This window comes from Ailuropoda melanoleuca, chromosome 1, assembly GCF_002007445.2.
Source record: "Ailuropoda melanoleuca isolate Jingjing chromosome 1, ASM200744v2, whole genome shotgun sequence".
NCBI lineage: Eukaryota > Metazoa > Chordata > Mammalia > Carnivora > Ursidae > Ailuropoda > Ailuropoda melanoleuca.
Genome location: NC_048218.1, coordinates 24421390 through 24431240, shown reverse-complemented (window position 1 = coordinate 24431240; position 9851 = coordinate 24421390). Strand labels below are relative to the sequence as shown.

The 9851-nt window shown below is 36.9% G+C and overlaps 1 long non-coding RNA gene across 1 annotated transcript in view; it reads left to right on the top strand.

Moving 5' to 3' along the window:
- The first annotated feature begins 7982 nt into the window (after positions 1-7982).
- LOC117801554 overlaps positions 7983-9851 on the top strand; it is a 101805-nt gene continuing 99936 nt past the window's right edge. Inside the window, exon 1 of the long non-coding RNA XR_004624194.1 lies at positions 7983-8146. This is a non-coding gene — a long non-coding RNA (uncharacterized LOC117801554). The remainder of the gene's footprint in view (positions 8147-9851) is intronic.

Here is a 9851-nt window from a genome sequence, read left to right as displayed (position 1 = left end):
TCTGCACTAAGATAGTGCTGGTGGTAGATGCCAACCAACCTGAACCCCATGTATGTGTCATAGTCACTAGAAACCTACTTAAAATAAGAGATGAGATCTAATGATGGTACGGTTTTATTTTTCACTAGGAAGCTGTTTCTAACAGCAAATACTGGTAAACGAATGGTTTAATAGAAAACCAACATTTTTAGTGAAAAACATTTTTGTTGTTGTTCTAAATGGAAATTTACTACAGAAGCAATATTTTTCCCTTGAAATGAACATATATTGCAGAAATAGGGGCTACTTATATGCATCAAACTAATGTCTTTGCTAGATTGCTATTGTGCACTTTCATGATATGAATATTATCACTAATAATCCATCAGTTTTAAGCTGGATTTCACTTGAAGCTGCAAATTTACCATTTTCATGACATTTGAAAAGTGATTTTCTCATAGAAAAGTAAAAATAAGTAAAATAAAATACACAGATGAAAACATACCACAAAATGCTGGGAAAAATAACTAAAGAAGTTATTTGAAAAAATTTCTTAAAGCTCTGGAGTTAGAAAAATTTCACCAACTAATGGAATTTAGTGAATAGGAATGGAAGCTATTTCATTTATACCCAGTTCATTCACTCATTCCTCTCTCTCTCTCTCGTTCTTTCTTGCTTCACATTTTACCCTGCCCTTGTTCTCTAAATCTTCTAGATTTTTAGTAGAGATTATTTACTTAAGTCTTTTAAACTTGGGCTTATTTTCAACCATGATCTTTTCTTCCATTCTCACTTTCTATTCAAGCCACTGCAAGAACTTGATTTTTTTTTTCTTACACTGTCTCAAAGTATGTCACTTTTTGCTTTTCTAATTGTAAAGTAAGAATATCATATTATTTGGTCCCCTTTAATTTTTATTGTTATAACATTTTCTTCAGAAATATCCTCACATTATCTCTACGTTCTGTAATTTTGAATGGCAGAATCTGTATATCTTTCCTTTTTGCTTTCTCTTATCACCCCGAATATTCCACTTCCCATTTATGTTATCATCAAAAGAAGTGCATATGCATGTTTTCTTTCATGTTGTTTTCTAAAACAAATTCAAAATTGTATATTTAAAATAATTTTGTAATTTGAGTACTTCGGGTGTTATTCCTATTTTTAAAATTAGGAAGCTGAGAGATGAGAGGTTATGCCAACCAACAAATGTTTATTAAACATCTTGACTGCGTTGTGGGCAGCCCTCAGTGATAAAGGTAACAAAACAAAGTGTTTGGAATGTTTTAGGAATATTTCCTGAGACCAGATTTGCATGTACCACTAGAGAATATGAGTTTCCTCATATACTTTATTCTTGATGGCCATGAGAGTAGAGAATAACAAAGTTCTACTGAGATTTTAGACCTCCTACTAATAGGAGCAGCAATAGCACCTAATCTTTATTGAGGGCTTATTACTTTTCATGAATTTACTTATTTAGTAATTAAAACAACCATATGATATAATCATATTAACATAATCCTTAAATAAGGTTATGTATATAGGGGGAAAAAAAGTTTAAGTAATTTCCTAATGGTCACCCATATTGTAAGTGGTGAAGCCATCGATTTGAACCCAGGTAGTCTGTCTCTAGAATGGACACTCTCTACCACATTTACCTTTCATCACTTTGTATTTCCTTTATATTGCCCACCAAGCTCACTCTAGTTAGGGGCATGACTCTCTCATGGTGTGCCCTAGAGAAATTATAAAATTCTTTATGTCAGAGGGACTCAGATTTGTTTGGAAATAGGCAAACACCAAGAATTTAAGTGATAATATTGAATTATTCTTGATTGCAAAATATATACAAGTAGGCGATGCAAGGCCCACAGAAATTAGGAAGGGGTGTGACTGAGAACATACATGGAGGAGTAATCTTTGGGGAGGAGAAGGGAAGCATCTTCCATTAAAATTCTGAGAAGGAAGGATAGACATAGAGATATAGATGCATTAAGATGTGAACAGGGGTTGATAAAAGACAAGAGTTTGATGGTCCCAGTGCCTCAATTTTCCATTGATGTAGGGGAATTCATCTGCTAAAGCCAGAAGGAGGGAGAGGGACAGGTGAAAGTGAGTAAAGAAGAAATTTAGAACCAGCCCCGGAGAGAACCAACCCTGTTGTGGTTGCAGGATTGCTGAATATGGAGGGCCCAGTTAAAGTTAGACTGCATGAATTTGTAATGTGTACAGCCTGAATGGCTCTCTGCCTCTCTCCGTAGTGTTCAGTGACCTGGGGACAGGCAGAAAAAGCTCACAGTGAGGGTGATCCAGGTTTGTGGTTTTTATGGATTAAGTTATTTGCCTAAGGTCATACTTCTAGTTCTCTCTGATCAGTTCTTATTGTTTTTTCATAAAAATACAATGTTTACCCATGGACATATTTTATATTCCTGTGGTTCTGATAATCTTCTTATTGGCTTGAAATTCATCTCTCTAACCACTGGAGCCTAGATTTCTTTTTTACACTTGATTCTTTATAAACTATAATTTTAGTTTTTGGGTGACTTTCCTACTTTCTCACTTTTTTGTTTTGACAGATTTTTCAAATAACTTTGATTGGTGGAAAAGTTTTCTGTGGTTCTTTATGAAAGTTTGTCACCTCATTTAAATCATTAGTTTGGGTCATTAGCAATCATTACTAAGTGACTAATATGTGCCAGGTGCTGTGCGAAAGGCCAAGGATACAAAGATAAATGGAAAACTGTAGCTAAAATATAAACAGAACCAACCTGAAAATCCGAGAAAGTATAACTTGAAGTCTCTTAAGCTCCTAAAATGTGTATAACTTGTGTTCTAGTGGGTGTTACTCTCATTTGTTATTGAGGAACCCAGCTCTCTGAAAAAAATCTCTCTTCTGTTCCTCTCCTCTCCTCCCCCCCTCAATCCGCACACGCAGATTATTGTATTGCGTTTATCAGATTTGGTTGATCACTGCTTTGGTCCTTACTGATGAAACTGATCCTAGTTGTTGACACCATCTTATCCCACTAGTAACTATAGGCTCTCAACTGGATTTTGCTACATTTGCGCAGAAATGCTGCCACATCTGGGGCACTTGGGTGGTTCAGTTGGTTAAGCGTCTGACTCTTGATTTTGGCTCAGGTCATGATCTCAGGGTTCTGACATCAGGACCTACATCATCCAGTTTCTCTCTCCCTCTGTTGTTCCCCACCCTTGAAAAGAAAGAAAAGAGAAGAGAAAGAGAAGAGAAAGAGAAGAGAAGAGAAGAGAAGAGAAGAGAAGAGAAGAGAAGAGAAGAGAAAGGGAAGGAAGGAAGGCAGGAAGGAAGGCAGGAAGGAAGAAAAGAAAAAAGAAAAGAAAAGAAAAGAAAAGAAAAGAAAAGAAAAGAAAAGAAAAGAAAAGAAAACAAAAGAAAAGAAAACAAAAGAAAAGAAAAGAAAAGAAATGCTGCCACATCTGTAGGCTGTTCCAGGGTCTTACTGGTGTACTGGATCCTTTGACTGTTAAAGATGATTGCTGTTCTATTTTGACAAGAAGGCAAAGTTCTGTTTTCCGATTTCAGGTTACATTTAGAGGAGAACCAATGCAGTGTGTTTTATGGCTGTCAATTGATATGGAAATCTGTAACTACTACTTATATATAGTGCATATGAGTCCTGATTTTAAGTAAAATCAGATGAAACCCACATTTTTATGCTTTGTGAAAGTCTGAGCTCTTCCGAAAATACCCAGAGGCATATGGACACGTGGGCATCTTGGATTTCAATTTATTGTCTTTGCTGGAATTTTGTTTCTATACTGTCTGATTTTGTTTTTATTTTATTTTTTACTTTATTTTATTATTTTTTATTTTTTTTTTAAATTTTAGTTATTTATTTGACAGAGAGAGTACAAGCAGGGGGAGCTGGAGAGGGAGAAGCAGGCTCCCAGCTGAGCAAGGACCCCCCCCCCCTCAATACAGAACTCAATCCCAGGACCCTGGGATCATGACCTGAGTCAATTGACGGAGTCACCCAGGTGCCCCTGATTTTGTTTTTGAAAAGGCATTATTTAAATATGACAAACTGCTTCTTATCAATACCTACAAAGAAGCTATCCTCCCACAGTCCTGAAAATTTACTGGTGGGAAATGGGGAGAAATACTTACAATTTGGAAAAGTATACAAAATTGAACATTATAAATTCTTATTCATAAAAGTCGAGCCATTGGGCATTTCTCACCACCCAAACATATCATTCTTTCTTCTTTACCTTCTCTGCCTCTCACTTCTATTCCATTTGGAAGGAAATACATTGCTCACATTGTCCCGTGCATAAAACCTAGCATTTATTTTGGTTGCCTTGATTTTTCCTTCAGAATCTTTCCCTTTACCCTATGAGCTTTATCAAACAAGATCTTTTCCCAAACAGTTTTCTCCTGAGATAGAATTCTGGGATTGGGGCTCCTGGGTGGCTCAGTCGGTTAAACATTCGCCTTAGCTCAGGTCATGATTTCAGGGTCCTGGGATCAAGCCCTGCGTTGGGCTCTCTGCTTAGGCGGGAGTCTGCTTTTCCCTTGCCCTCTGTGTGCTGTCTCTCTCTCAAATAAATAAATAAAATCTTAAAAAAAAAAAAAAGAATTCTGGGACCAGGTCTTGTGGTCATAAAATGTGTGGCCCTACTGTAAGTCTCACAATTCCATGAATCCAAATGACATGAAAAAAACCCCTTGGGTATATAAATTGGTACAACTACTTTGGGATACAGTTTGGCAGGACCAGCTTCATGGGTAAGTGACCAATGCAGCCACAGAAGGCCCTGTGCTTAGAAGGGCTCCCACTCGTTCTAATGCTCTACTATTTGTCTTGAAATTTTTAATAATTTTTGAACAAGGGGCTCTGAATTTTCACATTTCTTCACTGGGCCCAGAAATTTATATAGGTAGTCCTGCAGGTTGGCATTAACTACCAAAGCTGAGCAAACCCAGTGATCTAAGGAATTCACTCCTAGGTAAAAATCCAACTGAGACTCATACCCATTTTCACCAGAAGATAATACAGAAATATTTATCTCAGCAGTATTCATAATAGCCAAAAAGCAGAAAAAACAATCCCATTTCCATCAGCAATGAATGAACATATAAATCAAGTTGTAATCATACAAAGAAATACTTTCTAGCAGAGAAAATAAATGACCTACTGCTACAAATTATAGTGGATTAATCTCACAAATATATTAGGGAAAAGAAGTAAGGCAGTTTAAGATTCCATTTTTATAAAGTTTGGCAGCAGACAAAATTATAATGTTAGAAGAAAGTATAGTGGCTGATTTTCGGGAGCAGAGAGTTATAATAATTAGGAGGGAACGTTATGGAGGCTTCTGAGGTTCTGCTAATGTTCTGGTTACATGTGTGTCACTTTGTAAATCTATACATTTATGTTTTATGCACTTTTTTGATGTGTCTTATATACACACAAAAATAAAATAATAATACCTACCATGATGTTGTTGCCAAGGGAAATTGGAATTTTATGTTATGAGCCAAGTAGAAGCTCTCTTAAATAATCTCTGATTTAAATAACTCATTTTATTAATAGGTGCTCTTTCTTCCCACTGTAAAGTGCACTGTCAGATTCCCAAGACTCAAGAATGTTCGTATCTAGTAAGCTTCTCTCTTGTGTGCCCTTTTAATAAGCCAACAAGCTTCCATTTGAATAAGATAAGGGCATCAATGGCGATAAAAGTATATTCATTCTACTTATTAAAAAAGGGAACTATTAATAAGGCTTAATCGATTTTTCGTGGAACTCCAAGACCAGAATGAAGGTAAGCCTCAGGAAGGTTTGGGATAAGGAAGGAGAAAGCTGACATAAATTGCTTGTCATTTCTTATTTCTGCATCTTTATCTACCTCAATTAATTCTTCTGTCTTTGGTCTTATTTTTCTTATATTCAGTCTACTCGGTAAAATACGGCTATTTCATAACTTTCACGATTTTATGTCCCTTCAGTCCAAAAGGCAAGGCAGACTGATGTATCCTCAGACCTGAGTACAAACTTTAGAAACAGACACTTTGGTTGCCTAGCTTGCATCAGGTAGCTATCTCTGGACCACTTTGAATGGCTGGAAGTGGGTCACACGGTAGTAACACCTTTACAATATTCCATTCTGTATGATCTGAAAAGCTTGTTTCTAATGCTTAACATGTGAATGCATACACAAATTAAGGTGCAGGACATCGGCTCCTCTAAATACCCAGGCTGGTGCAAATGCCCTGTCTTTCTGATCAGTGAATTGGCCTTGATTCACAATGTGAAGGAAATATTGGCCCTGTCTCTTATGAAAAGGTAAAAAACACAGGAATAATGTTCCTATGAAACCTCCACCTAAAAGCAACATGGGCATTTCAAAATGAATGGTTAAAGGTTAATTTTTTAAGAAATTGTGTTGGGACATTTGACTGTCCATTTTGGGGGAAAAGTTAGTTTTCCTGCCATATGCCAATCATTTAAAAAATACAGGTAGATAAACTACCTAGTAATAATACGAAGACCTTAAAAAAGCAAACAAACCCACAAAGACTATAAATAGAATTTGTTTAGAAACATGGGTCAATGGGGTAGTTTTTAAACATGATACCAAAAAAACATTAAGTGGAAGGTTGGTAAATTTGATCACATTAGAATTAAAAGCTTAATTTTAATGAAAGACACCATATACATATTTATTTATTTATTTAAAGTCCAGTATAGTTAACATACTATGTTATATTAGTTTCAGGTGTATAATATAGTGATTCAACAATTCTGTACAATACTCAGTACTCATCATGTTAAGTGTACTCTTAATCCCCATCACCTATTTCACCCATCCTTCTACCCACCTCCCCTCTGGTAACCATCAGTTTCTTCTCTATAGTTAAGAATCTGTTCTTTGGTTTGCCTCTTTTTGTCTTTGTTTGTTTGCTTTGTTTCTTAAATTCCACATATGAGTGAAATTATATGGTATTTGTCTTTCTCTGACCTTTTTCCTTAGAATTATGCCCTATAGATCCATCCATGTTGTTGCAAATGCAAGATTTCATTTTTTTTATGGCTGAGTAATATTCCATGTGCATGTGATCCATTCATCTAGTGATGGACACTTGGGTTGCATTCATAATTTGGCTATTGTAAATAATTCTGTAATAATAACAGGGGTGTATATATCTTTTTGAACTAGTGTTTTTATATTCTTTGGGTAAATACACAGTGGTGGGATTACTGGATTGTAGGGTTGTTCTATTTTTAGCCTTTTGAAGACCCTCCGTATTGTTTTCCACAGTGGCTGCACCAGTTTGCATTCCTACCAGCAGTGCACGAGGGTTTCTTTTGAGACACCATATAAATTTAAAGACAAGAGTAGTGATCAGTTTTATATGTCCCCATAGGTAGGTAGGCTGTGGTCCCCATTATTCAATCAACCATGAATCTAGGTGCTGCTTTGAAGGTGTTTTGAAGATGTTATTAAAGTCCGTAATTAGCCGGCTTTAAAGTAAAGATTATTTTAGATTATGTGAGTGGGCCTGATTTAATTCCTTGAAGGCCTTAAGAGCAGAATTGAGATTTCCTTGAAGGAGAGGAAATTCCACCCCATGGATTGCAGCTTCAGTTCGTTTGGAGAGACTTACCTATGAGTTTGGGGCTTCTCTAGCCAGCCGCTATACCTGCATAAATCAGTTCCTTGCAATAAGTCTGTGAATATGTGTCCTCTACTGGTTCTGTCTTTCTTACTAAACATTACTAAACTGATACAACAAGTGGTAGACTAGATGCAAGTATCTGTGAAACCTATCATTCATCAAGAAGGAGTAGGTTTCAGAATAAAAGATTAAAACAAGCTAAAAAGGAGAAATCACTAGCTTAGTAGAAAAATGGGCAAAGGATATATTTCATTTATCTGCTGCTGTATGACAAACCTGAAACCTCACAGTTTCAAGCAGAGGTCTATTATTTGTCATTTTCTGTAGGTTGGTAACCTGGAAGAGCCTTATCCTGGATTCACCTGGGATTGTGACTACAATTATCTGAAGGCTTCTGTGTGTCTGGAGGATCCAAGTTGTCCTCACTCAGATGTGGGGCAGTTGGTGCTGGATATCAGCTGATTCTCCTCAGTTCTCCTCCACCTGATCACCCGTCCTCTGGTAAGCTGGACTGGGCTTCTTCATAACATTGAGGTGATAGGGTTACAAGAAGATGAGAATGGAAGTTCTAAGAATAGGACTTATCTTTGGGGAGAGGTAACAAGAGGCTAGGGCAAAGTGTCAGTTAAAGGGAATTTTGATCTTATCTGAAAAGTTTCAGTACTTTAATATGCAGTCATGATTTACCTGTGTAATTAAAAAAATGTATGTTTCTATAAATATTGCTAGAGACTGAATGTTTGTGTCCCCACCCCCTTCCCTACCAAATCCATAAGTTGGAACCTAATTTCCAATGTGATGGTATTTGAAGATGGGGCCTTTGGGAGCTGATTAGGTCATGAGGATGGAACCCTCGTGAATGGGATTAGTGTCTTTAAAAAAGAAACCCCCAGAGAGCTCCCTCTCCTCTTCTGCTATGTAAGAACACAGTAAGAAGAGAACTGTCTATGATATAGGGGGGCTCTCACCAGATACTGAATCTGTCAGCACCTTGATCTTGAACTTCCTAGCTTCCAGAACAAAAATAAATTTTTGTTGTTTATAAGCCCTCCAGTCTTTGGTATTCAATTAAAACAATTTGGATGATCTAAGATGAATATATACAAATATACATACAAACACACACAGGGAGAATAACAAGGGAGAGAGCTTTCTTCTTTTTCAGTAATCTTAATTCCTTGCATATACTGATTCTTTGCCATCTCAACTAAAGTTTCAAAAAGGTTACCTTTTGTTATCTAACACTGTGCCAGTAATGGACTTCTCCATTCTCTGTCCAAGCTTCCAACTGGAAGAGTAATTACATGAGATGCTCTCAGAACAATACATGAGGCAGTATTCAGGGTGCTTTGGTGTTAGGATCCCAGTTGTGCTTAAACAAAGACAATGATGTGGTTTTTGGGGATCACTGAGAATAGAAGGCCATGTTACTTCCGCATGAGAGCATTAGCCCGTGAACCTCATTTTCTTGGTTACACTCTGAGATTGGGATGTCAGACTTACTTATGAGTATGGCGTAGTTTGTAAGAAATAGTAGGCTGGTTGAGGGCCCCACTAGTTGGACCTGTTTCTGTTGCTGTGCATTATGTTTATGGTACAGTAAGTGTTATGAGACTCTCTCATTTCAACTATAAGGGGCAACACTTTTCTTTGTATTTGGCATATATATAAGTAAAGGGAAATACATCTAACTGGAAGAGTTGGTCCAATATTACAATGTGTACCCACCCAATTCCTTCATATCTAGGCTAGAAACGGACATGAATTGTATTAGGTTAGGATTTCCTGAAAACAAAACCAGGAACAGAGATGCTGATGGGAAATGTGCCATGATAGATCTGATGGACAACAACCAAGAAGAGCCTTTTCTTCCTTCATTGAGAGCAACCTTTTGACAAAGTTATTTCACTGTGAACCTGACTTGATATATGATATGATTCTCTGGGGTATGAAAGTTGTTCCTAGGGAGATAGAGGGTGAAGGACATATGGTTCAAATGGCACAGAAGAAAGGTAGCAACTGCAGCCTGGATTGACCACTGTTTAGGGTTCACAGCCCAATTCAAATTGGGAATTTGAGAAGGGAAGAATTAGAAAGGAAAAAGTGATTTTGCAGGTATCTTTAAAAGTCTAGGCTCCTGACAGTTATGCTGCTAAGTGTCTTTAGCTTGACACAAACAAACACAATGTTGATAACATATTTTAGC